Source organism: Camelus dromedarius, chromosome 36 (assembly GCF_036321535.1).
Source record: "Camelus dromedarius isolate mCamDro1 chromosome 36, mCamDro1.pat, whole genome shotgun sequence".
In the NCBI taxonomy this organism is placed as follows: Eukaryota; Metazoa; Chordata; class Mammalia; order Artiodactyla; family Camelidae; genus Camelus; species Camelus dromedarius.
This window is the reverse complement of record NC_087471.1, coordinates 7452040-7479838: the sequence shown is the minus strand read 5'-3', so window position 1 is coordinate 7479838 and position 27799 is coordinate 7452040. Positions and strand designations below refer to the sequence as shown.

Genomic DNA, 27799 nt, shown 5'->3' with positions numbered 1-27799 from the left:
TTCCACTGTCTTTTTCTATGTATATATAACATATAATTTATAATATTACCATGTGAAAGCTACTTTTTTTCTTAACAAGATAGTAGTGAATACTGTTCCATGACATGAAATGTAATTTTTTTCTACAACATGTTAAGGTTACATGAAGTTCTATCATACACCACACACCATGGTAGCTTTAACAATCCCCTCTTGTTAGAGACAAGCTGTTTCCAATTTCTAGTTATCATAGAAATGCTTTGATCAACATTCTAATAGCAAAAGCTTTGCACAAAATCATGATTATTTCCTTCAGATTTATTCCTACAAGTAGAATTTCTGGATCATAGCACAAGTCAACTTTTCAGGCTTTTCTTCTGTTCTGCCAAATATCCCTCTAAATAAGTTATAGCAATTTACATGACCACAAGTGATATAAAAAAAAGGTACTAATTTCACTGCAACACTGCCAACATTTTTATTTTTATCTTTGCTGATTTTTTGCCAGAAAAATTAACTTTCAGTTGTTTACAAAATGCACAACTCTTGACATTTCCCAGGGAGGTTAAATATATTTTTCATGGGCTTACTGGTCCTTTGCATTTCTTCTTATGTAACGTGATGATCATTTTTTTAATCTCTTTTCTATTAACTATTTTTCTTGTTGATTTGTAAATACTTAATTATTAAATTTTTTATAAGCACCATAAATATTTTGTGATTAACTCTTGCATAGGTACCAAAAATATTGTCTCCTATTTTGCTTTTCAATATTATTTAGTATTTTACGTACCTAAGTTTTCATGATAACATTTTTTTTTAATGGAGGTACTGGGGATTTAACCCAGGACCTCGTGCATGCTAAGCATATGCTCTACCACTGAGCTATACCCTCCCCACCATGATAAACTTTTATAGAGTCAAGTTATTCCATATTTTTCTTTATGGTTTTTATATTTTCATGCATTGTTTAGAAAGACCTTCCAAGATTATTATTTTTAATTACTTCCTTACCTTTTAGAACTATAAAGTTTTGTTTTCATGTTGAAATCTTTACTTTGGGTGTGGTCTAAAGCAGAAGTCGACCTTTATTAAATGGCTAGCCATTACTAGGTAATCCATTTTCTTCCCACTGAGTTGAGATGCCAGTCTTATACAAAATTCTGTCATTTTGAGTCTAGTTCAGTTCCATTTCGTTGATTTAGCACGGAGTGTCGCATCATTCTTGTGTCTGGTTTTTCCCCATGTAACCTGCTCTACCATCGGGATTCCTTTTTTGCACAAAGTGAAGACTAGTCATCTGATTTTTGATTTCCTGGAAAAGCAAAGAGTGAAAATAATGAGTAGCCATGAAGATTTTTAAATCAAAGAGTGTCATTTGGAGGAAATCATTCCTAAAGTAAAGGGCTTTACTGCTAGCAGTTTTTTTGTTGTTACTATTGGCCATTAGCAACTGAAAGAGGGGGGAGAAAAAAAGCCCCGTTAAAATGCTTTTCTCTCTCTTTATTAACCCTTGAATTACATGGAGACCCAGTTCAAGGAAGATGGAAGTTGGCCAGAACAGCCATGCTGTGCAGTCCAAGTATACGAAGCAGAGAACAGGGACCCATCCCCGCGGCCGCTTTCCTCAGCTGCTGCTCCTTTAATATGGTAGAATAAGAATCCACTTACGATACTGGGTAGTGTAAATAGGCCTTTGACCCTGCACCAGAGACCTCTATCACTCACTGTTTTGAATCTGTTTCTGGTCAACTCAGTTGGCCCGAACGCACCTCTAATGAGGCTGAGGTCATGGGTTCAATACCAGTGTGGTCTAATTACCAATAAGTCAACTGTTTCGGGGTCTTGGCTTGTACCTTCTAAACCAAGCCAGCCATTTTTGCATATGTCTAGGTTTGGTCACACAGAGGGCAAGGTGAGAGAGCAGAGATAAATCAGAACAAATCTCCCACCATACTGAGACCTGCGCTCAATGCCCCGCTGTTGGCAGGTTGGCGCGGGGTTTGGGGTAGAAGCAACGGGAGCACATTTTTCTGTTGGCACGACGGCCATCAGTGATTGGCATACACTCCCCCCATCCTGCAGAGAGGCTGCCAAACTCCCCTCTCAAAGGACTTATTATTCTAATTTAGAGGATACAGATTGGGGAGTTGGGGGGGGGGTGTCCAGTGCTTTAACAGCAATGTTTGCAGTAACCATGTATGCCTAGGGGTAACTCAGTCAAAAGTTAAATGAAGATATAACCTTTCTTTTTCATTTCATGATGCAGTAAATAAAACATGTTAAAAGAAAATTTGGAAAACAAGCAAGGAAAGAAAACATCCAGTCTCACCAACATTAATACACAGTCAGAAAATTTAAACCCCTTATTTTACTTTTTAATCACCATTTTAATGCATTTGCACAAATGACATTTTACAGGAGGAACATTTTGCAGGAAAATGGAAATCACCTCCTATGTCTAACAAAGCAACTATTTTAAAATTTGCACATAGGCTCTCAATCCTCACCCACAGAAGGACTGTGTTTTGAGTGACTTCTTATAAAATGCTGAGTCCTCGAAGATGCTGACCCACTAACCCCACAAAAGGCCCATAATTTCCATCTCCCAGGAAACAGAAGATACCTCAGTACTACTTACACTTCATATATTAAAGACGTTTCTAATCGCAGGTATTCAGTAGAATATCATTTGGAAAACATCAAGAGGGAAAAGAAAAAAAAAAAAGTCCCCGTACCTAACGTGAATGCAGTGTAGTTGGCCTTCAGAACGTACTGTAATTTCTCATGGAAACACTTTGTGAAAAGCCAGCCGTATATCGTAGCCCCTAAGTACGAAACCACGGGTCCCTCTAACCACACAAAACAGCTGTGCCCTCGGAGGAGGGGTCATCTGCTGCAGCCGTGTTTCTTTTTACTTTTAAAGAAATGTCAGACCATGTTTTATGTGGTCCTTATGACAGGGTGCTGTTTATTGTATCACCAAGCTGCCATAACTTCAGGACGAGGAAACTGCCATTATTTGGAGAGTATATATCTTCCTGACTTGCAGGAAAGATGAAAATTAAGAACGGCCCTCTTTCGGAGTGGGTCTAAGTATTCTCTGACAGTCTCCTACAATATTTCAAACATCTTCGTCAGACCCATAAAACCCGACGCTCACCTCGCTTGGCCCGGCTGAAGCTGCGGAGGAGGAGCGAGGACGTTGACGGCAAGTGTGGTGTGAATGCTGCCACTTGGCAGATGTTTCTGAGCCGGGAATTTTCAAGCCGCTTCTTGGTGCCCCTGAGGACTACACAATGTACACAAAGAAATCATGCGACATTAGGAAATCACAATGATGGCGAATGTTTATCAAGTGCCAGGTTCTGTGCTACGCCGTCGACATACATGACCTCAATTTATCCTCACGTCTGTGAGGACACAGTGAGAAACCCTATGACACAGATAAGGAAACTAGGATAGAAAGAAATCAAGGAACTGGCCTCAAGGTCATACTGCTGCAAAGCAAGGGTGCCGGGACTCCAAGCCAGGTCTTCTCACCCTGAGCCACGCAGGTAAGGAGCATGTAATCAACATGAGCTGATCACGTGACGTTTCCCAGGCAGCTTGGTCCCACGGAATAAAGGGGGCTGCTGTCACAGTGCTCAGGTGTTCCCATGGCGTGTTCCTATCATCTAAATTGGATCTGAGAAAATAAGTTCCCTTCGTCGGCTAACAACCGTGGGGCAGCTTGCATGTGAAACCAGATCTCGGTGACCTCCAGCTTCATACCCAGATGCCACAGTTCTTGACCTGGAGAGTTTTCCAGATCCCAGAAGTAAAGGGACTGTGAAACATTTTCAGAAACCTGCTCTAGGTCTTAATTATCTTGGATCGATGAGGGGAGGTGTTGTGATAAAGTCCCTCGAGTGCTCTGTTTCAAATCCTCGACCAAGTCTGTTTCAGTGTGTTTTTTGCGCTCCAGGGTCGGTGAAATTTCAGGAACACAGAGCCGCTTTGGAAATCAGTCTGGATATGGACCACGCTGATGAGGGACAAGCGATTACTGAACTGAGTGCAACCTGTTGGAGTTAAGTTAGTCAAGCGGTACCTCGCCCAGGGTCACCGCTAGCTGTGGTCCCTGCCAGTTAGGAATCTCCGTGGGGATGGGGAGACCTCCGAGTTCACACGGAGAAGGTGAAGCGGCTGTGAAACTTTCTCCTGCTTAAAGGAAGTCACAAGGGAGGCTGACAGTGGACACACAAATTTACTTTCTCTCCTTCTCCCCAGCTTGCCTCCCACTCCTCCCTCCCCTCCCCCCTTTCTTCTCCCTCCCTCCTCAGCCACCCTGGGGCGAGGGAGGGGGTGGGCAGAGCCCGCGGTTGAGGGGAGGGGGGAATCACAGGATAGGTGGGCTGGCTTCTAGCCCCTGCTCCGACACTCACTAGCTTTGTAACCCTAGACAAGTCGCTTAACCTATGTCTTTCGACCTCAATTGCTTCATTTTTTTCAGCAGATTTGTATTAAATGCCAAGTGAAATGTCCATATTTCATCGGTGACATGAGGAGTTAAGCTAAATGGACCCTGCAATCCTTTCGCGTTATAAAAGGCTGTGACTCTCTCCCTCTTCTGCAATGCTTTTTTTTAAAACTTCCTTCTCTCCCTACTTCCTTCCTCTGGAACCTGCATTCCAGCCCACCCCTAAGAGTCTGACCCAGGAGCAGAGAAATAAAGATGGAGAGGAGAGAAATCCCTAGGTGAGAAATCCGTAGGTGAGTGGAACCTTCCTTCCTTCCTACCTTCCTTTCTCTTTCCTTCCTTCCTTTTTCTTCCTTCCTTCCTTTCTTTCCATTCTTTTTCTTCCTTCCTTTCTTTCTTTTTCTTTTCTTTTTCTTCCTTCCTTCCTTCCTTTCTTTCTCTTTCTTTTTTCTTCCTTCCTTCCTTCCCCCATGGTACTTTTCTTTGGCTTTTCGAGAGAGCGTTGCAGGGACTAGAGAGCCCACTCTCCACTCATCTCCTCATGCAAGCAAACATTTTGAGTGTCTGCAAGTGCCAGCATTATGTTAGGCATGACCATTGCAATGACCATCAGTGGGATCTGGGAAGTATTTGCTCACATTCATTTGCAAACTGTGGTTCCTTAGGGAATAAAGAAACTGATGTGCATTGTCATCACTTACCTCTACGGGAGTGCCTAAACCAAGCCCCTGGACTACCTTAAACGTGACAGCTTCAGGAGTCCACAGCCATAAAACCCTCCCGACAGGGACAGGCAGCAACGCCAACTCTGCTTGTGCCCAACCCATCCAGCCTTGGTGCTTGGGAAGAATGTCAAAGGGCCTGAGGAATAACTAGACCAACGCTGTCCAAGAGAACTTCGTGCTCATGGAAATGCTGTGTATCTGCACTGTCTGATACGGAAGCCACTAGTCACGTGGCTGTTGAGCACTGAAAATGTCAGGAGTGTGACTGGGGAACTAGATCTTAAATTTTACTCTATTTTAAGTATTTAAATTTAGATAGCCACATGTAACTAGTGGCGACCACATGGGGCAGCTCAGATACAGAACACAAGGCACTCATGAAAGGACATAGATGTCCTAGACAGGATAAACCAAATTATGTAAAATGGGAGTCAAGTAATACTAAAGTAATGAAGAGATTAAGGGTAATCAAATCCTGAATCGTGGAACTGTTAAAAGGAGAAATGCCAAAACAAGGAGAAAGGAAGGCTCCTCCTCTTGGACAGTTTCAAGGGTCCCTGGTATGCAGTGCTCTCTGGAATGTCATTGGATGGATGACTGGTTCTGGTTAGGCTTGCCTGGTTATTACAAAGAACAAAGACCCACCCACATTAGCTTAAGCAAATGATGGCAGTAGCTGTAGAAAAGCTGTGCATGTTCTATGCAGGGGTTAGGATCTTCTGGACCTCCAAAGTCAGGAGCTACACAGAGCTGGGTCTCACGATGATTGGATGGCTCTGGAGTAAATTTCAACCATTATGGAAAAAAAAACCCAGCATGGTGTCAGACACCTATACGTACTGTTATGAGCAATTTTCTGGGTTTTAGCTCTGATAACTGCCAATGGTAACAACAAAAAAAGGCTTTTAAAGGGAATATAAAGAACAAGAAGAATAAGGAAGTTAATTGATCATATAAGGAAGCTCATATTAATTGATCATTGATAGAAACAGAACTACTTGGCTTCAGTTTATTTTTTTTTTTCCTCTTAGCCTATTTCAAGGAGCTAGACCTTCATATTAGAAGAGAGAAAACCAACCAGCCCAGACATTGTAAGAGAGAAGCCCAAACTAGTCCTAACATACCTCATTGCTCTCAGCAAGTTCAGGTCCCTGGATCTGCACAAGTTACATCACTAGGGTCTTGTAGAAATAACGAGAGCTGAAATGCTATAAATATCTTCTGAACAACCACAGAGAATAAGAGAAGTCTCACTAGGCTGGAGCGGATTGAATATTTTCCCAATTTTCAAGAACGGGTAGAAAAAAGATTCTATAAACTGAAGACCAATAGGATTGATGATAACCTTTAGTACAATGTCAACGTGGGTTTCAAAGGAAATGCTTTATGGACATACTTTGAAACAAAAGCAGTGATCACCCAGAGTCAGTATGGGTTCACTTAGAATAAACCGTGCCAGTCTGACCTTCATTCTGCTCTGGGCACAGAGAATTGCAAGGCACATAATAAATCACATTTCAGCAGCACATTCAACAGGGTCTCTCATTAGATCCTCATGAACAGGACTGAGAAATTTGAGTTAAATGCTGGTATTGTTAAATAGATTAATAAGCACTTGGACGCTATCCTCACAGAGTTGTGATTAATAGATGGCTGTCACCTGAAGGGAGGTTTTTATACTGTGCCATAGAACTGTTTGTCCTTGGCCTGCTCTGCTAAATATTTGCATGACTTAGATGAGGACAGTGATGCAAATCAGCAGATGACAGGAAACTAGGAGGGACAGATAACAGATTTCAGGCCCCAGATCTTCTCAGCCTAAGACAAACAATGGGCCAACTTTAATAAATTTCCAGTGGGGGGATCTGCCCTAGTTCACACTGACAAACACCCTCTCTAGCTTCTTAAAAGAGCAGATGGGGTGAAGCCAGGAAAACGTTGCCTGAGTGATTAAAAACTCAGCTTCCACCATTTTCCCTGAACAGACCACCAGAAACCATTTTGCCTTCCAGGCTCTTGGTCTGTTTTGTTTTGTGGTCAGTGTAACCAGCATGACATCTCTTATCTCATTCCTTGGCTCTTCTTGGGACTGACCCCTGGAATGACTCCTCAGTCCCTTGTCTTGGCGCCTGGCTCTGCAGGAAGAAATTTCCAAGTTTCAACCTACAGTTAAAGCCCCCAGTTCTTGGGTCCCCTTCCTGGTGGGGAACGCGCAAAGCTGAGTCTTACCATCTGCCTTGTGATGGGGCTACAGCCCACAGTGACCGTCCTGGGCTTACTGTGTGAAGCTGCACTGTCCTCTGTGCAGCAGGCTCTGCTTGTCCTCTGATGTCATCGAAAAGCCCCAGCCAAGCCTGCTTTGCCCGTTAACACTTTGGAGCTGTGACATAGGGTAGACAATTGAAGTTAGTTGCATTTAATAACCAGTTGTCCAAGGGGCAGCAGTAGACTGTGTTCAGTTGACTGTGAATCCCAAAGCCAATGTGATTCTAAGCTCTGCTGTCAGAGATAATGAGTCCATCATAAGAGAAGGGAGATCTCGCTCCTTCTTGCGCTGATTAGACCATGATGGGTAACACATGGAGAAATATTAACAAGTGGAAACTTTCTTGGAGAAGAATGGCTAGCAGAGTTAAGAGGCTTGAGACCAACTAAATAAAACAAAAATCGGAAACTTTGGATGTTGAGCTTTGACAAGACCATAATAGGTGCCCACAAGTTTTAGTTCCAGCATGTGAAGGAGGATTGGAGTTACTCTACCAGACAAAGCAAGCATCACTGGGTGAAAAGTACAGAAAATCTCACAACAACTTCTCACAACAGAGAACTATCCAAGACTGGCCCGGGCTATTGTAGGAAGTTTTGGATTCCCTGTTGCCAGAACTGCTCAAAAAGAGAAGCATTATCTGTAATGTTACAGTTGGAATGCGTGAGTTAGTGTGTAGTTAACCAGAAAATCTTTAAACTCTTTATACCCTAGGTCTATGATTTTATAACTATATATCTGATTTTAGCTTGGGCTATTTTTCCCAAATTCTCCTTGTCTACTATTCCAAGAAGATACTCTGGAGAAGATATATGGCCTCTCTTTTAAGTTTGCAGGGCCAGGCAGAGGAAAGTTGAGGAAGACCAAGATTAATCCTTCTTTGAAGATACAGCTGGTAAATATCTGCTGGGGTCTCCAAAATTCTCCTCGTCATTTGTAACAATGCTTGCCCCCACCCTAGCTCCCTCGGGTCCTTTGAAATATGACTTCAATCCCGTCCTGTTATCAGACTCTGGACAAATGGGTCAGTTTCCCTCCCAAGCCTTCCTCTTCACAGATGGGAACCGTTCCAGGACACTGTGGCCAAGCTTGGTGGAGCAGGCTTCGCCTACTTAGTCGTTGAAGCCCACACAGTGACCTGATTGGCTCCTTCTTATCCTATGATAAGAAAGGAAACAGAGAAACGAGGGAGTGATAACGTAGAAGAGGCTGACTAGGTCCATCCGTCTTCCCATGTCAGCCCATGGCCATTCCACTTCTGGGCCTCTTTCCATCCCTGTGCCTGTCTCTCCAGCTAAACAGCCTCAAGGTGACTCCCCAACCCTCTCCCGTGCCTCTGGGCCACCCTTCCCAGATGAGCATCCTGTCTGCATCACTACCATTCTCTGTCCAAAACCACACATCTTTTACCTGGGAGAGGAAGATCTGGCTCAGCTGCTTTCAGACAGGGAAGGTATCATTATTTTAAGTGTTACTGTTATCATCCCCATTTCCTGAAAACTTACAATGTCCATGCTGGACGGTACTCCCTTTAACAGATAAGGAAACAAACCAAGATAAAGAATATTTAATAATCGACTAGTCTCAGAACATGCGGTAGATGGAACCTAAAATATGTGGATGAGAAGTGAAACCAGGTGATAATAAGAGAACTTTTTGAATCTAATTGGAGGGATAGAGAGGAAGGAAGGAAGGAAGGAAGGAAGGAAGGAAGGAAGGAAGGAAGGAAGGAAGGAAAGAAGAAAGGTGGGAGAGAGGGAGGGAGGGAAGAAGGAAGAAAGAAGAATGGTGATGATGTCCAAGGACTAGGGGTAGGGAGTCATGAGAAGTGATTGTTTAATGGGTACAGAATTTCAGGCTGAGAAGATGAAAAGACCTCTGCAGATGGATGCTGGTGATGGCTGTACACGAAAGTGAATTACTTAATAACACTGAACTGTATACTAAAATGGTTACAAGAGTAAATTTTATGTTATGTGTATTTTAGCACAACAAAATCGGGAAAAATATATTTTTTTTAAAATCTAGATTTTGACTCTGATTTTTTCAATTAGAACATCTAAAAATCAGCACATAGGTAATATGGTACAGGCCACAGGAATCTGAGACATGATGCCAAAGTAGGTGAGAAAGTAAGGAAGAAATCCATCTAAGCTGGAAAGTACAGTTCTTAATGGACAACAGAATTTCCTCACTCAGAAATTACTGACACTCATGCCTTGGTTCTCTGGATTCTCAGCCAACAATAGGTTCCAGCAGCACCTCTGAAGAGGAGGATGTGTGCTAAGAAACCACAAAGCTGGATTTGAGTTGGGAAAGGCTTTCAAGGGGACAATATCTAAGCTGAAAAGTAGAATATGAGTGGAATGAACAGAAAAGAGGGGAGAAGGCAGAGCAAATCATGAGGGTAGCGCCAATGTCGAGAGAGAGCTGGTTGGCCAATAGGCACATGAAATAATGCTCTATATCACTACTTATCAAAGAAATGCAAATCAAAACTACAATGAGGTATCACCTCACACCAGTCAGAATGGTCATCATTAAAAAGTCCATAAACGGTAAATGCTGGAGAGGGTGTGGAGAAAAGGGAACCCTCCTACATTGTTGGTAGAAATGTAAATTGGTGTGGCCATTGTGGAAAACAATATGGAGGTCCCTCAAAAAATTAAGTATAGAACTACCATATGATCTAGCAATTCCACTTCTGAGCATTTATCTGAAGCAAACACAAACACTAACTCAAAAATGTATGTGCCTCCTGTGTTCACTGCAGCATTATTCACAAGAGCCAAGATATGGAAACAATCTAAGTGTCCATCAATGAATGAATGGATAAAGAAAATGTGGTATACATCTACAATGAAATATTATTCAGCCATGAAAATGAAGGAAGTCTTGCCATTTGCAGCAACATGAATGAAACTTGAGTAAAATAAGTCAGACAGAGAAAGACAAAGTATTGTATGACCTCACTTACACATAGAATCTAAAGAAAAACAAACCTGAACTCATAGACTCATAGATACAGAGAACAGATTTGTAGTTGCCAGAGATGGGGGATGGGGGAGAAAAGGGTGAAGGTGGTCAAAAGGTGCAAACTTGCAGTTATAAGAAACAAGTCCTGGGATATGATGTACAAGCTGGTGACTATGATTAATGATAATGTATTGCATATTTAAAAGTTGCTAAGAGAGTAGATCTCTACAAGTTCTCATCACAGGGAAAAAAAAGTTCGCTCTGTGTGGTGATGGATGTTAACCTGACTTACTGTGGTGATCATTTCACACTACATACATATATTGAATCATCTCTTCTGGGCGCAAGTTTCTGCCTTCTGAGCCACCCTTCACTTTTCATAAAGGGCAGCATGTGTTTGTAGCTGAGTAGTTTTTATCAGCCTGTTTTTTGTCTGTAGAATTTAAGGAGTCCCACAGCCTTCTTTTATTTTGTCCTCTTTTTCAGCTCACGCTGGCAATGTTTCTGCTGGTGAGACATTCTGAAAAGGCTGTCAGTCTCCTATGTAAGTCGTGGTGATCACTAGACTCCATTAGATCGAAGATTCCTCCACAGCTCTTTCCTGAATAATCTCATCTCTATCCCTGGCTTCTGTTGTGATGGCTGAGTCACAGATCTAATCTCTTCCAAGAGCCCCTGTATAACCGAACACGCTTCTATTTTGATCCTTTCTAGACATTACCTGAAGATTGTCCAGCCACACCCTCTGGAGAGCACACCTTCCCCGACAGTGAATCCAGTCTGAGCATTGTTTGCGTCTGGATAGGATGAGAATTTCCTGAATCGTCAAGTCCTGTTCATTTTGCTTCAGAGCTCTTCCCTCACTTTATCTCTTTTCTCTCACAGTTCAAGAAAATGTGAAGAAGAAACTAGGGTGTGCCTTTCATATCTTGCTTGGAAATCTGCTCAGCTAAATACATGCATTAATTGTTTAAAAATTCTGCTTTTCCACATAACTGTAGGACACCATTCAGCTAAGCTTTCTGCCGCTATCTGACAAGGATTCCTTTCTCTCCAGTTTCCAAAAACAGGTTTCTCATTTCCTTCTGAGTCCTCACCAGTATTACCTTTAATGTCCTTGTCTCTGCTATCAGCCTGTTTATGAGAACTTACATGTTCTCCAAGACAGTCTAGGCTTGCTTTATTAGCGAAGGATCCTCTCTTTCTTCTGTGCCTTTCTGGGCAGACCCTTTCTTTAACATCCATGTTTCTACTGACAGCCTATAGAAGGCAAACAAAGCCTTCTCTAACAGGGCCTTCAAAATTCTTCCAGCCTTTGTCCACTGCTCAATTCCAAGGCCACTTCCACATTATTAGGTGTTTATTACAGCAGCACTCCACATTTAGGTATGAAAATCCATGTCAGGGTTCTACCAGAGAAACAGGACCAGTAGCAAATCTATATTAAGAGATTTATCCCAGGGCCTTGGCTTGTGATTGTGGAAGCTGGCTGGGTAAGTATAAAATCTGAGGGCCGGGCCATCAGGAAGGGCAGGCTGGAGCTCTCAGGCACTGGCTGCAGCTGCGGTACACCAGGAAGCCCTGGTTCCACTCTTAAGGCCTATTGGCTGATTGAATCAGGCCCACCTAGAGCATCTAAGATAAAATCCCTGAAAGTCAGCGGATTATGGGCTTTAATCACATCTACAGAATACCTCCAACACCTAGATTGGTGTTTGATTGAATAACTGGGAGTTACCGCCTCGGAGCTTCGTCAAGTTGACACATGCGCTGGCCATCAGACAGACACACGTCACGTTTATGATTCAGCAAGGACGCCAATGTGGCCAGACAGGCGTGAATGAGCAAGCGAGGTCAGAGAAATAATGGGGGGCCTGAAATGTAGGGGGCTGCAGGGCATTCAGAAGAATAAAACGCTTTGATGGCGTTAACTCAGAGAGCCGGGGGCCCAGCCGAGGCTGCAGAGCATCAGTTTAGAGCGGGGACCTTTAGAATCACATTGTTTGCTGCAGCAGTGAAGCAGCCCAGGTTCAAGCAAGTTGAATTCAGACACTCGAAGTGATCTTTTCAGAGTGGACATAACAGAAGAAGGAAATGGGGGAAAGGAAGTTAATTGGTAAGAGGCGTGCAAACCGCAAACCATGAAGTCTAAGCTGGGTAGGAAACAGAGCGCTACTGGATACGAGGGGAGCTGGGCTTCGAGAGGTTCAAGGAGAACGATGCTGACAGGACCCTATGAGTAAGGACCACGTAGATAGGGGCAACTGCACGGGGGCGCTGTAGAGTTATGAGGTCCTGGTCAGCAGTGGAATGTCTACAACTGTCCTTTCAGAGATGGAATGGTTACGGCTTGTGATAGAGTACATGGTGTGTCTGTAGAAAGGGTGGCTGATGAGGAATAGGGTAAAGTTCACCAGGATAAGCAGGACTTTGAGTAGAAATTAGGACATTAGGGCATCTGCCAGGACGGCTAGCGCTATAACCAGATGGCAAAGCTGGAACATGGCGGGGCTTTTCTTCCACCTTGAGGCACAGGTGGAGTCACAAATGAGGATTATCCATTTAAGATCACTACCAAGGGAAGCAGGGTCCTTAGGAGACAGCCTGGTATCCGATAAAGCATGGAAATAGAGGGGATCTGAGTATAAAGATTGTGGATGCAGGAAACTTGCTTCCTACGTGACTGTGGAAGGTTTGGGAAGGAGAGCAGTGGGCAGGTGGCTGGGGGCGAGGGAGCAGAGAGCTATAAAGATGAAAGTTAGAGGATCTTGGATGCTAATCAAGAATAACAGGGAGGGGAGGCCTCATGGATTTACCAGGGGGTGAGTTTTCCAAAAGAGTTAAGTCACAGCAATCTCCTGGTGGATGAGAAAAGGGACATTCAGGCCCTGATGGATTCCACTTGCAAGGGAGGCCAAGTCTGCTGGACAAGTAGCTTCTGGCCTCACTGGGAGGAGACAGCAGTAGTCAAGACTGACCCCGTGAGTCCTCGGTAGGCGCCATCACACTGTCTGGCAGTGGTAGAGTTTAAGTAGATGTGGAACCTTATGTATATGGCGGACTACTTGGGAATGACGCTGTGAGTCCCTCAGGGCTGAAGGTCAATGGAAAGAAAGGTCCAACAGACAGTTAAACCATGGGACAGAGAGCCATAGTCACAGATGCCTCCATACATTTTAATTTTCTCCTTTGAGTGCTGTCAGAATTAGCCTGTCAGTGAAAGAGGAGGAAAAGTACCATCTAGGGATGTCGTTAGTAATCCCAGTAACAATAATGATAGCAAACGCTCACTGAGCACCTCCTCCAGGCCAGCCACAGCTCTAGCTCATGCCCTGTGCCAGCTCACTTAATCGCCTGAACCACCCTAGGAGTAGGTATTAATAATTTCCCCATTCTACGGGTGGTATCACGAAACATATAATGATGGTACTGGAATTCAAACTCAGAGCCCGCACTCTTAGTCCCAATCGTATACTATCAAAAAAAAAAAAAAAAAAAGAGAGAGAGAGAGAGAGAAAAGAATTAAAGTCATATTCCTGGAGAACATCAGTTATTAAGAATATACTGCAGAGACAATGTAGAAAGTGTACGTGGTTGAGATACATATGTAAGGGACCCTAAATATGGTATTGAAGGTTGCTTTTTGAGAGGGAGAGTATAGGTCAAGTGGTAGAGCACATGCTTAGCATGCATGAGGTCTTGGGTTCAATCCCCAGTACTGCCTCTAAAAATAAATAAGTAAATAAACCTAATTAACCCCCCCAAAAAAATTGAAAATAGAAAGATAAAAATGTTTTTAAAAAGAAAGTTGACTTTTGGATAAATTCCTGACATGACAGCATCTTGTTTTCTTTGACACTTTTTTTTTCCCTTGAAAATGAAATGTGGGAGGAAGAAAAATGAGTTCAATTTAGTTGGGTTTCAATTAATGAAAGTTTTGTGGTATCTGCTTAGTAGCTTAATAAAAGCAACTTTAGCACTGGGAAAATTTCCTCCGGCCTTCCTGTATTCCCACAAGGAATTTTTATTTAAAAAATAATCACCATAATAATAATACTTTTTCTTGTTTTCTAAAGGGGACTCCTTGGACTCCACTCGCTGGAGCAGTTCCTGAGGAAGGATCAGAGGTTAATTTCAGTCCTCCTGGGTTATGAACGCTGACATGGGACTTCAGAAAAACCTTCATCCAATTTTTTTTCCAAATTAAATCAAGAGCATTGATAATTAGTTTCTATCAAAGACGTCTAGTGGGAAATGAAAGAACTGAAAAAGCCATAAGCTGCCTTTACTTCTTCATTAATATTTGCTCCCAAATGCAGGTCAAGTAAACCGCACTCGCAGTTTTAAATGAGTTGCTTTAAAGTTGATGAATTATTTTTCTCTTTGGATTTATACCACCCATCACGGCTAATTATTCCCACTGCATTCCCTTCTCTTCCTTGAGCTTTCAGTCGAACAAAGAAAACAAAGTGAGGCTCCCTAGAAATTGGACTCCGTTTTGCTGTAAAATTTCCTTTCACCACACAGGCAATCCCACTTTGAATACTGAGAGAATTGTTCTCACCATCAAAACTCCTCCTGGCTCTAACGGAGAGTTTGTGAGGGCAGCTGATTTCATGGCTTTGGGAATCCCCTGAATAGAAACGTGATTTAGGAAGCCGAAGCCTGTAGGAGCTACAAGTGCAGATCCCACCGTGACCACTGCCAGTATTCCTTGGGTGAAGCTTTCTTTCACTCTCCTGTGTCTTCCTTGGCTCAGAGGCAAGGGAGGGATAAGAAAACTGTGGTCGAGACAGCTAGCTAGCCACCAAAATTCATGCCTCCCCTCTCTGACTGCAGAGTTCTTGCTGGGAGCAATGGTTCAGCTGGAGATGACATCTCCCCAAACCCACTGTATCCAGGTAGACAGATGACCAGTTTTCACCAAGAGCAAGTCCCTGGAGGTGTGTGGCCGTAGGTTTTTAGAGAGTGGGCATGCACTCTCTAAATGGGTAAGACAGAGTAATGGGTACCAGATCCACCCTCATGCCTGCGACAATATATATGAGGCAATGGTTCTCAAGACGTAAGGAATCAGAAAATAAAGGGCAGAGAACCCTGAGTGATGGAGAACAAATGAGGTGAGTCCAAGGATTGTCCATGCTTTTTGTGCGGAGAAAGCTCCCTGTCTGCAGCATGGGGAGGGGGAATCCAGGCAGGGCCCTGCAGTCTCCCAGCATCGAGGACACGCTGCTGGGAGTCTCAGGAGGCCGAGGCAGCTAGTTCACAGGCCAGAGTACAGGAGAGCAGAGAAAGAGGGCTGCACAGCCAGAGGGCTCGGGAGCGCTGCAGAGGGTCTCCACTGAGTACTCCGTGACATTTTACTCAGTACGTGTGTGAGTAATCTGCGTGAAGCCAGGAAAAGAACCGCTCAAAAGGAGAAGCGGGACCAATGCCCAGAGCACACACAGGGTGGGAACGGTGCCTGCTCCAAACAGCCAGGTGGACAATCTCACAGTTTACGGGGCATCAGGGAACCTCACTACTGGAGAAAGATGCAGCTTCGAATAAACACTGCTCTGGTCTCATCTCAAAAGGCTTTAAGGCAAGATCCAAAAGGACTGAATACTTTAAAGCAAATTAAACTGCATCCTAGTGAGGCGGGAAGCCCCATGAAAAAGACCACAGGACCCCCAGGCAGGGCCACTACTCTCCTGCCAGCACCAACCGGTTCCCTGGCCCAGCGGCTGTATCTCACTTTTTGCCCCTAAAATGGTTTGCTTCTAGGAAAGTGGAACTTGCCCCTAAGATTCTATTGGTTCCCTGAGCTCACTCCTGACTGGTCCATTTGCAGTGCTTCATTTGCATGGAGCTCACTCCTGATTGGTCCATTTCTGTCACTCCTGATTGGTCCATTTCTACAAAGCTCATTCCTAATTACTCAACTTTTGTTACACCTTATTTGCATATGATGTTGCAAAGTGTAGACTGGCAGCCTATAAAAGCCTGTGTAAACCTACAGACGGGGTCCAGAGCTTGGAGTGTTAACTCCTCTGGGCTCGCTGGCGTAATAAACCTGAGTTCTCCAACCCTCCAAGTGCTGCTTGTTCTCTCGCCCGGATCCAGGTTGCTGTCACAGCTGAGCTGTAACACTGAGATGTAACACACTTTGCTGCAACACCAGAACAAAGCTCAAGGCTATCTGTTAGGACACAAAAATATCCAGCACCAAATCGTGGAAAAATTCACAATATCCGGCATCCAACAAAAATTGCCAGGCATGCAAAGAAGACAAAATGTACAGCCCGTGATGGGAAGGAAAAAAAAAAAATCAATTGAAACTGACCCAGAAATGACACAAATGATCACAACAGTAGAAAAAGTAATAAAAAGTTTTTTTATAACTGTATTCTTCCATATATTCAAGATGCTAGAGGAAAGAAAACAAGCTAAACAGAGACGTAGGAGATACTTCAAAAGGACCAAAGTGAGAAAGTTATTAGAGCAAATGCAAGAAAATCACTGGAACTAATAAGTGATTCTGGGAAGGTTTTAGGATAAAAAAATTCATATACAAAAATCAATTGTGTGTCTATGGTGTACATTGAACAATCAAAAAATTAAATAAAAGCAAGACCATTTATAATAGCAACAACAGATAAGTGATAATTAGGGATAAATCTAACAGAAGATATACAAGACTAATTATACACGCTCAGAACACACCCAATGACCAGCTGCGTCAACAGAAAGCATCTCCCCTGAACAGTCTTTCTCTTTCAATGACTCCATTGCCCCCTAATCTAATGAGGTCTTTGCTCTCCCCCACCACCCAGCTCTTGCCTTGGAGCCTGAAGCCTCAAGGTCCGTGGTCCTTTTGAGTCCTGTCCCAATGCTGGAGCTAGAAGAGCCTCTAGCATCCCTCCTGTCCATAAAAACTCGCCAGTTCGACACCCCGTCTCCTTTGCACCCCAGTTCCACTCCCATCTTCCTTTTCCATCCCTGGATCTGTCCCCTTGCTGTGTGACTGACGATACGAATTTTCATTCTCAGGGAAAACTCAGACCCCTGGTGTCAAGGTAGCTTACTAAACCTCTCCCATCCACCAGAGCCCAGTAATCCACTGTCAGCACATTGTGCAGGGCTGAGTTTTAAGCACCCAGTCTGGTTTCATCTTATGGTCCCTCCATCAGTATTACCTGGGGCTTGGCCCTGACCTCCTGATGGAGAAATGGCTTTAACAAGAACCAACAATCAGGGGGAGGGTATAGCTCAGTAGCAGAGTGCTTACCTAGCATGCATGAGGTCCTGGGTTCAATCCCCAGTATCTCCATTAAAAAAATAAAGAAATCTAATTACCTACCACTCCCACAAATAATAAATAATAAAACAAAAATTGGGTTGTCTTTTAAAAAAAAAGGAACTGTCGATCACTTTTAGCTGAGGGCTATCAAAATCCACATAGAGGAGGACATTTTTCCTGAAAAGGAAAGTGATCTGTGGAGCTACAACTTTGCCTACAGAGACATCCTTTTACATTACTCTGCAGGACAGCTTAGTCTCCTTAGAGACTCTCATTTTTTTGAAACCATCCTTTCTGAGAAAGAAAGGAGCTTTTAAGTTTGCAAAACCAAAGTTCCATGAGTTGGTCTTCCTGCAACCAAGGATTATTTATCCTAAAGTTCTTCAAGACCCCACCCTTTTTCTTTCCTTTTGCAATGTATTTTTTTCTTTTTTTTTAATTTTTATTTTTTATTGAAATGTAGTCAATTGACAATGTTAGTTTCAAGTATACAGCGAAGCGATTCAGTTATATATATACATACTTTTTTTTAATTTCTTCTCCATTATGGCTCATTAAAAGAAATTGAATATAGCTCCCTGTGCTATACAGTAGGTCCTTGTTGTTTATCTATTTTATATATAGTCATGTGTATCCATTAATCCCAAACTCCTAATCTATCCCTCCTCCCACCTTTCCGCGCTGGTAACCACGGTTTTGGTTTTCTATGTCCATGAGTCTGTTTCTGGTTAATAAATAAAAGGTATATCTTTTTTTTTTTAAGATCTCATCTTTTAAATATATTTTTTCCCTAAGTTTCCAAGATCCCAGGGCTCAATTTCACAGTATCTGTACTTATCCTTTTCCAACTGACACGCCAGCAGTTCATACAAGAAGGAAATATTTCTAAACCAGCAGCCTAAGATGGGAAGCTGACCACCCACAGCAAACCCCAGGGATCGTAGCCTGTATCTTATTATAGGATACACACACACACACGCACACACACAGTATAACAGGATATACGTGTATTATAGTTAATATATGTATTATGTTTGCTGACCTACAACAGCCTGGCCTGTGAATGGCTGCACTTGTCTGTCTCCCTGTATCTTCAAGACCTTCCTCTGTTCCTAACAGTGAGACAAGGGCCCCCCTACCATACTTTTATACTAGCAGATAAAGTAGGAGTTTAGCAGGTAGAGGGAAGAGCGAACCTACACCATTACAATGAAAACATCTGTCCAGCTATCAGCATCTTAACACAGAGGACTACAGTAATTACCTGCATCCCACACTGCAAAGTGTCTTCTGCAGGAAAATTCATTTGGTGCTCCAAACCAGTCACTCCGAACACAACCCTCTGTTCCTTTTCACATGCTTATAATATACTATATCCTGTAACATTCCCCAAAATATGTTTTATCTCTATGCTTTCCTGTGAGATAGAGTAGGCAAATTGCTAGCTCCACTGCACAGATGGAAAAGTCGAGGCTAGAGAGCTGACAAAACAAAACAAGTCCACCGGAGGTCCAGAGCATGTTTCCCCTCTGCTAAGCAAGACTGCTTGCCGGCACGGACCAATCTCCCAGATACATAAATGAAGAATCAGAAAGCGAGCGAGAAGGAAGCGAGGAAGACAGAATCTTGCCCAAAATACACAGTATTTTGTCACCATAGTTCAGTCCTCAGACCTGGGCATCTAAACATTTAGAAGTCTTCTGCTTTGGCCAATCGGAAACATTCAGTTATGGCACGACGGCAGAGGAATAAAAGAAACGCCAAACCTGAAGGGATGTCTGGACTGTGCTTTGCCTCCATCCATCAACCAAGAACTTCCTAGCTGGAAACGAAGTCTCCAAAACCCTCAATTTTCCTTCCTGGCTCCCCACCCTGCCAGCTCTAGTGAGAGACCACCGTGTTCTCTTGACACGTCCCCCCCGGCATCCTCTCACTGGGCAACGTTTGGTTAGAACTCCAAAAGAAACTGTTACTTCCACTTGACTCCACTCCACTCTTTCCTAATAATGCTTGCCAGGCGCTGCGTTTCAGGCTAGTATTTACGTGGCCATGAGGGCTCCTTCCAGGCTCGGCTATCACCAGTGAATGCGGTGACATTAATATGAGTAAATGCAGGGAAGGGGATGAAATAAAACATATCCTATTGAAGGAAATGAGAGCTCCTTAAGAAAGGAAAACACACATAGGAAAAGACGTGGGCATATCAGAATACAAATAGGACACTTGGGACCCGTGGATTCCACAGGCATGATGTTATTGAAGTATTTGATACTAGAGTAAGCACCTGCAGATATGAATTACATCCTTGTTCAGACCACTAACGTTCGAGTACTGACATCTCAGGAAGCGCTTATGTTATATTTCAAATCCCCCTGCCCGCTGCACAAATAGCCAATAAATCAATCAATGATAAAGGACACCAGCTAAAAGGCTTAAAATGCTGAACAAGCCACCTCTCCCTCCTCAGAGAGGCTGCCACCCTTAATTTATTGGGGGTTTCCCTAGTCACTCACACCTCGAGCTTCGGACACAGGGAGGGTGAGATGGGCTGTTAACACCTTCAGTGCTGGACTGGGGGGAAAGCAATGGGCTGGACATCTGGGGACGCTTCCCCGAGGTGGGCATCAGCCCGGAGAGGGATGGTGGAATTCTCTGGTGTCTTTAAGGAGCTGCTAATATCTCCCCCGACCCTCCTCCCCTGCCCCCTTAACTTCTCCCTCTTTGGAGTGAGAAATAGGATTGTAGGCCATGCTCATCTTATTTGGTTATAATAACCATGTCTTTTATAAATTCAAGACAATTACAGAATTTTAGGTAATTTCCTAAGTAAATCAGAAAAGAGATAACATGAAATCTCCAGTCAAATAGAACAGATGATTAAAAAATTGATCTGTGATACATATAAAAAAAGATTGGAAAAAAAATGTCAAAACTCTAATAATGGTTATCTTTAGGTGGCAGAATTTGAAGAGGTTTTTTCCCCTCTTCTTTCCTGCATTTCTCAAATAGTCTACGATACTAATTTGATGTTTGATTTTATATGTCAACTTGGCCATATATTTGGTCAAATGTTATTCTGGGTGTGTCCATGAGGGTGTTTTCTGATGAGACTGATATTTCAATTTGTAGACTGAGTAAAGGAGAGTGGCCACCCCAATGTGGGTGGGCCTTGTCCAATCAGTTGAAGATCAGAAGAGGATAACAAGGGGTTAAGTGAACAGGATAACAAGGCTGGTGAAATGGAACCTCTCTGTCTTCAACATGGGACATCGGACTTCTCCTGCCTTCAGACACAGACTCTAACTGGAACTACGCCATTGGCTTTCCCGGGTCTCCAGCTTGCCAACTGCAGATCTTGGGACTTGGTCTCCTTATCTGCTTGAATCAATTCCTTATAATAAATCTCTTCATATAGAGATATAATATATATACATGTATGATATATACATATATAATATAATACATATACACATATATCCTATTAATTCTGTTTCTCTAGAAAACCCTAATACAGCTAGTTTTTGTGCATACACTTTTACTACCTTCTACAATATTATTTCTATAATTAGAATATAACTTTTAAAATTTATCTATGCAGATTTCAGAAGAACTGTGTTCTATGCAAAGACAGCCTAATAGAATGAATCCCACTGAGAGCGTTAGTATTTCATTTCAGGTTTAATTTTGATATTTATTCTTACTACATCAATCCTGAGGCACCTGGAGAGTATTAACATCAACGTTATTTACATAACTTTACTCAACGCCTGTACTGGTTTTGAAAGCTTTTTTTTTTTTTTTTTGGTGTGTTTAAAGTTTTGCATTGGAAATGAAATCCATTTTAATTGTGTACCAGCAATAGCCTTCTTCAGTGATTTTAAAATCGGTAATGGCAAAAGCCTTGGCTTTGTTCTCAAAACAGACGGCATTTGACAAAAACTTATTTAATGTTGCACAGTGGCAAGCTTTGGGGCCACGCAATTAACAACGATGAACATCCTTTTAAAATTAACCAAGTGCTCTGTTAATAATTCTCTTCTTTAGTCCTAACTGTAACCCTGTGTTTTAGGTACACTGGCCCCGTGTCACAGGAGAAGCAGGGTGCAGCGACTTACCAAAGGTCGCGTGAGCGGGCGGGTCCCCGAGCTGGGGCTTGAACCCAGGGCTTCTCCTTCTAAACTTTATGCTCTTTCCTATGGAGTGTGACACTGTCCCCCTGCTTGAAGAGCCTGCTGTCAAGGCGAGATGGATACCCAGGAAACGACACGAGAGGACACGATTAAACATTAAACCTGAGTGGTATTTTCATCGACTTTCATCAATTACAGCAGGTCTCGCCTGACTTGTTCTATTTCAAAAACTCAAGTTCAAAGTTGGAAAATAATTCACCCACATAGTTAGTGGCAGCTCCAGAAAGAGAATCCTGGAATGATGGCGTATGTTCCAAATGAGGCATAAACACGGACACAGTTACAGCCCGAGAGGCAGCGTTCTGGGGAGGCCCCAGTGAAGGCAGACCTCCCCTCTGCCCAGATGTTCAGGAACAACAGAATGTAATGATTCAGAGGGGAAAAAGCTTTTGTTTGATTGTTGACTTTTTATTAAGCCTTGACAAAAATCAGTGATTCTCTTCAGGGTCCTCAAAATCACTGATTTCTTCTACATGGAATGCCAAGAACCGGATGTTCTTTCATAATTCACGTCCTCCTTCAGATCATCCAGAATAGAGCTGGGGTGGGGGAGGGGGAGGAGGCGTGAGGAGGATGTGGGAAGACTCAGGGAAACAACAGGAAGCGAGAAGAAAAAAAAAAGCAGAGAGGAGAAAGAAAAGGAAAACAGAAAAAAAATTGGATTTTGCCCAGCTCAAGTTTAGTGTTATAATTAGCCACCATTTTGGAGAATTTTTTAAGGGTGGGGGTCTTTCTGAGGTGTTTTATTTATATTAAGTCTCACAAAAAAAACACTTGAAAGGTAGACTTGGCCATCGTGTTAGACAATGAATTTGAAATTGGGATTGGAATCCAGGTCGGTCTGACTTGGGAGTCTGAGTTCTCAGTCTCTAGAGAAAACTGCATCCCCATTTCCAGGCTCTGTCAGCAGGGACCCCGAATGTTCCCAGATGCTCTCCTGCAACTTGGCCAAACAATGGCAGACCAGTGGTTCCGAAGCTGCTTGGAGTTCTGTATCTTAAACGTGGTCTGTGAATTAAGATCCTTTTCCCACCGAATGTTTAATGTGACTGAGTGCCAGGACTGCTGATTAAAGCACAGGATTTAATTCGAAGTAGAATTAATGCTGGTTCCCGAAGGCTCCAGCCAGAATTCCTCAGAACTGAAACTCTGTCAAGGACGTATCACCCCAGTGGGCCGCACCATCACTGCGGTTGTCTGCGTTAAGGCATGAGAGGACTGAGCCGGACCAGTCAGCGCCGCGTGGCTGGGCAATGAGAGAACAAGTACTCTGCTCTCGTTTGCTTCTGGAATCTCTGACCAGAGCCAAAGGCAAACCCAAAGATGACACCTCCAGTTCCCAAGGTCCTAACCACCCAAAATAGGAATAAATTTTCATTCCAGAAATATACTTGACTAAAGGTGTGTGAAGATAAAAGTGCACAAAAGGATTACTATCACTTTGAAAGAAAGTTCTGGAAAGTGCATCAGAGTTCGAGCTGTGACAACAAAACCCCTACAGCTCAGAAGTATGAGGCAGTGAGTGGAGATTAGCACGCCCTGACCCGGGGGCCCCAAGGACGGCTGCCTCTTGTTTATTTTTTCTCATTTTTATGACAGAAAATGGTCAGCAATCTAGAACAAAGAACACCATTTTTTTTAAAGAGTGTTGTTCTGGAAAGAACCTAGGGCTTCGAGTCCAGAGGACTGGGTTCAAATCCCACTTCTACCACTAACTAAGGTCCTTTGGACAATTTACTAAGCACCTTGGTTCTTAGTTACTAACTGGCCAGTTTACTAACCAATAATACCTACTTCACAATGCTGATGAGAGAATTTATTGGAATAGTGTTCAAAGCATCTACCTGGCACATCATACGTGCTCAGTAAAAGTGAGTTGGATCACGATCTGAATTTGAGTCAGAGAAACACCGTGGAGATGCTTCAAGTATTTCCATTAAGACACCCTAATACTCACAGTCTCCCTCGGTCTCCTGGGGGATGGGTTCCAGGACCCTCTACGGTACCAAAATGCGCAGAAGCTCAAGTCCCAGAGTCAGCACTCCGTATCCCTGGATTCCGCCAACCGCAGATCTTCCAGTGCCATAGTTTGTATTTATTGGGAAAAAAAAATCCACACCTAAGTGGGACTGTGTAATTCAAACCTATGTTGTTGAAGGGTCAACTGTAGTAAGTTCTCCTGTGTTCTTAGGAAATATACACTGAAGAATTTCAGGGTAAAGATGTCATATCTGCGAATTTACTCATGTGGTTCAGAAAATACATCTATATATACATGTACATATATAATTTATCTACGCAGATATACCTGTATCTCTACTGAGAGAAAGTAATTAGAGTACAATACTAACATTTGGGGAATCTTAATGAAGTGTTTTTGTCCTATTTCTGTAACTTTCCTGTAAGCCTGGAGTTACGGCAAAATAGAAAGTAAAACGGAATGTTACCTAATTCAATCCCTATCACGTGCCAGACACTAAACACGAACTTTACACACGGTATCACCCCATAATTCAACACCCCCTCACAATAACAGTAAGAGAAAAAGACTATCATTATCCACATTTTACAGATGCGGCAACTGAGAGGTTCAGACAGGTGAAGAAGTTTAACAAACAACACGGTAATTGGGGCACCGAGTTTCAGGCTCAGACCTGACTTTAAATTCCGTGCTCTCGGCTCACAGTGGCCCCACCGGCTACGGGCATCAAAGGAACTAAGCAGGAGGGAGGGTCAGCTCAGTGCGAGAGCTCGTGCTTAGCGTGCATGAGGTCCTGGGTTCGACCCCAGCATTGCCATTAAAATAAATAAATAATAAGCCAAATTGCCTCCCTCCCCTCAAACAAACCCCAAAAAACAAAACAAAACAAAAAAAACCCAAAGTTTACAAAAGAATTAAGAAGCAGAGAGTTTAAAAAACTTGGGCTCAGTGCATCCCAGGGTTCAGCGGCTGCTTGAAGCAGTGGGTCCAAAGGGACACTGTCCTCACGGTAATGTGCTGACCTCCAAATGGGATTGCTTCCATCTGCATTTTAAATAAACTCCCTGGCCAGTTTAAAGGGGACCACACTTTGAGAAATACTGGAATGAGTGCATGAGACGCCTTCTCCAGCCCCACCCGCTCAGTGATTGTGCGGCGGGGGTGGGGGCGGGGGCAGGGGTGGGTAGAATGCACCCAGATCGCCTGCTTTTCCCATCGACTCAATGGTCATAGCAGCTAATGCAGGTATATTACAGCATCGCATGAGCTCCCTCAGCCCCTCGACAAGCATTTATTAAACACGTTCTGTGTCCAGCAATGAGCTAGTTAGTGTGGTTGGTACACAACAGACAGAAAGCCAGGTTGGCTGTCATTTCAAGGTTAGAAGCTGGTTAGGTGAAGGAACATCACACATCCCATACGCACAGCATGGAGGCAGAAGAGGCAAGCGCCCTCTGCCCAGAGGGCCCGGTCTGAGCCTTGCCACTAGACGCCGTGTGACCTTGGGTGAGTTACTCCAACCCCCTGGTTGTCAGTCTCCGCATCTGCAAACAAAGTGAGACCTTTGGCAAAATCGCCCCTGGCTTTTTTTGTCTTTCATCTCCATTATTCTTTGATTTTATATGATTGCTTTATTCAATTGCGTATCAAAAGTCTTCCAAACTACAAGTACAAAATAATATATCCTCAGAGTTTATAGTCAGCATTTTATGGTGTCAACGTCCGTGATACAGGAACATGTTACAAGCAAAATGAGGTCATCATGACATATATATTTTTTAAAAGATCAATGTCCAATGCCCTTTGCAGAAGCTATTGGGTAAAGTGGGGGTAGGTTTCCCCAAATTTCAAGGCTAACTCCTCTGGAAGGGGGCGCCCATTCTCACCCTGAAATTTCTTGGTACCAGCTTGAGCTAAAACAAGTTGCTAGAGGGACCTCTTAACTTTAATCAGCCTCTCAACTTAAAGCTAGCATGCCAACTAAATTTATGCTTGACTCTCTGTCCAGTAATTAATTATCACTCAATAAACATTTCTTTTGGCATTTGCTGCTCCAACCCCTCAGCGCAGTACCCTTGCCAAGTCCACCTCCTGGACCTCCAGGCAGAAACAGCGACAGCTGACCACAGCTCAGATAGATTTCTTCCTGAAGTTGAGCTGCCTGTCAGGATGGAAAGGTGCCTGGCTCGAAATAACCCCAGAACTAGATTTAGGATGGACAAGACCCCTGATGGAAGCTCTGTTCTTCTGCCAGATGCTAGTGAGAAGATTATGGGAAGCTCCCCAGTCCTTGGCTAAGACGTACACCTGACCCCTCACTGCGAAACCACAGGTGGATATATTTCAGGTGATGAAATTATCCATCTATTTGACTTCCATGGCTAGGAAAACACTAAAGCAGAGCTAACAGTTTTGAATGATAGAAACTGTTTGCAAAAGCTGGTGCATTCAGTACAGGCTTACACAACCAACCACTCACTGGTTACACGTACGCGCCCATAACTTGATAGAGAAAAACCCAAACTAGGAGTGAGGAGTGTGGTGGGTTGTGCAGCGCTTGAGATTTATGTGCTAATGGGATTGATTTCCTTGGAAGACGTGCAGGACGAGGCTACGGGCTAAAGACATGAGAGCGAGACTAGAAGTGGGGAGACGTGCCCCAAGTGGAGCAAAGGGGCTGTTGTGTCTGGAATCATAAGCTCTCCGTCAAGGGCATTTTTGACAACAGTGGCAAGTCTCCCAAAGAGAAAATCCTCATCTTCTCTGCATGTCTCTTATTATCTTCTTTCCACACCCCCCAAAGCTGTGCCTCTTTAGTTATGGTATCTTCATCAAAGGAAAATGGACGTTAGACAGTAGGGCAGACTCCTAATTCCAGCCCTGCCACTGACTAGCGGTATTATCTTGAGCAAGTCACATTACCTCCTAACTTCTCAGCGGCCTTCCTTATCTGTAATAACGGGCATGATAACGAGATCGCATAAAGCGGGGGCACGTGGGAAGACACCTGCTTACAGGGACTACACTGCAGAGCAACAGCACATGAGAAAGGAAATGGGCTTCAGTCACAAGAAAGTGCAGAAGGATGCTGGGCTGAGCAGAACAAGAGGCCCACATCTGTGTCACCTGATTTTCAAGGCAGCCCCATGAAGTAGGCATCACTCATATTTCCATTTTATAGGTGGGGTAGCTGAGAATCACAGAGACTTGTTGTTGTTCTGAGCACTTTACTTTTTAAACTTTTTATTTTAAAATAATAATAGATTCACAAGAAATTGCAAAACCAGTAGAGACGTCCCAGCTACCTTTCACCCAACCTCCCCCCGGCTCACTCCTTACCTCGCTAAGGTCTGACAGAGGCTGCTGCCGGTTCCTCAGATGCACACCTGAGAGGGGGAGCTGAACCCCTAAGGCTGACGGCTGGGGGGCATGGCTGAGGCCCCTGGAGGGCTTTTACTGGGTTAAGGAACAAGGGAATCGATGTCAGTGCCCTGGGGAGCCTGGACTCAGGAGATTTATGAGACAAGATAATAACTGAGGTTTGCTGACATGGTAGGAATGCTTCTGCCTCAGAAAAGGAAATTGGCTCTACCAGTCCAGTTGTCAGTGGTCCCGCCAACGGAGACTGCCAACTCACTACACGGTCCTCTGATCTGTTAACTAGGCTCTGGATACTGACCAGCTTCCAGTCACCAGCTGGGCATTTGGTGAGGAAAGGCGTGCTGTTTTATTACCGATCCCTCTCGTTCATCAGCCTTTCCATCCACTCTGCTCGCCATTCCAAGTTCTCCCTGTCTGCAGCCAGCTAACACATATGGCCAGTTCCACCCAGCTTTTCTCTACTCCAACTTGAAAGCCTGGAAGAGAAAATAGCTCCCACATTTCTTACTGCACTCTTTACTGGATGGCAGTAATTTCATCAGCCACTGACCTCCTGC

General features: G+C 43.6%; 1 long non-coding RNA gene across 4 annotated transcripts; it reads right to left on the bottom strand.

Annotated features, from left to right (window-relative positions):
• On the bottom strand, positions 1-27468 carry LOC105102377 (uncharacterized). Of its 4 annotated transcripts, XR_010379230.1 has the most exons (6): positions 27201-27468; positions 25287-25405; positions 23838-23953; positions 7396-7546; positions 3143-3271; positions 1-1294 (listed from the first exon to the last, which is right to left on the bottom strand). It is a non-coding gene; the product is annotated as an uncharacterized LOC105102377 (long non-coding RNA). The 4 variants fall into 4 exon arrangements; XR_010379231.1 differs by lacking the exon at positions 23838-23953 and having other exon boundaries at positions 3-1294; XR_004133500.2 differs by lacking the exons at positions 23838-23953; positions 25287-25405; positions 27201-27468 and adding an exon at positions 21806-21940 and having other exon boundaries at positions 5-1294.
• Between the last annotated feature and the right edge of the window lie 331 nt (positions 27469-27799).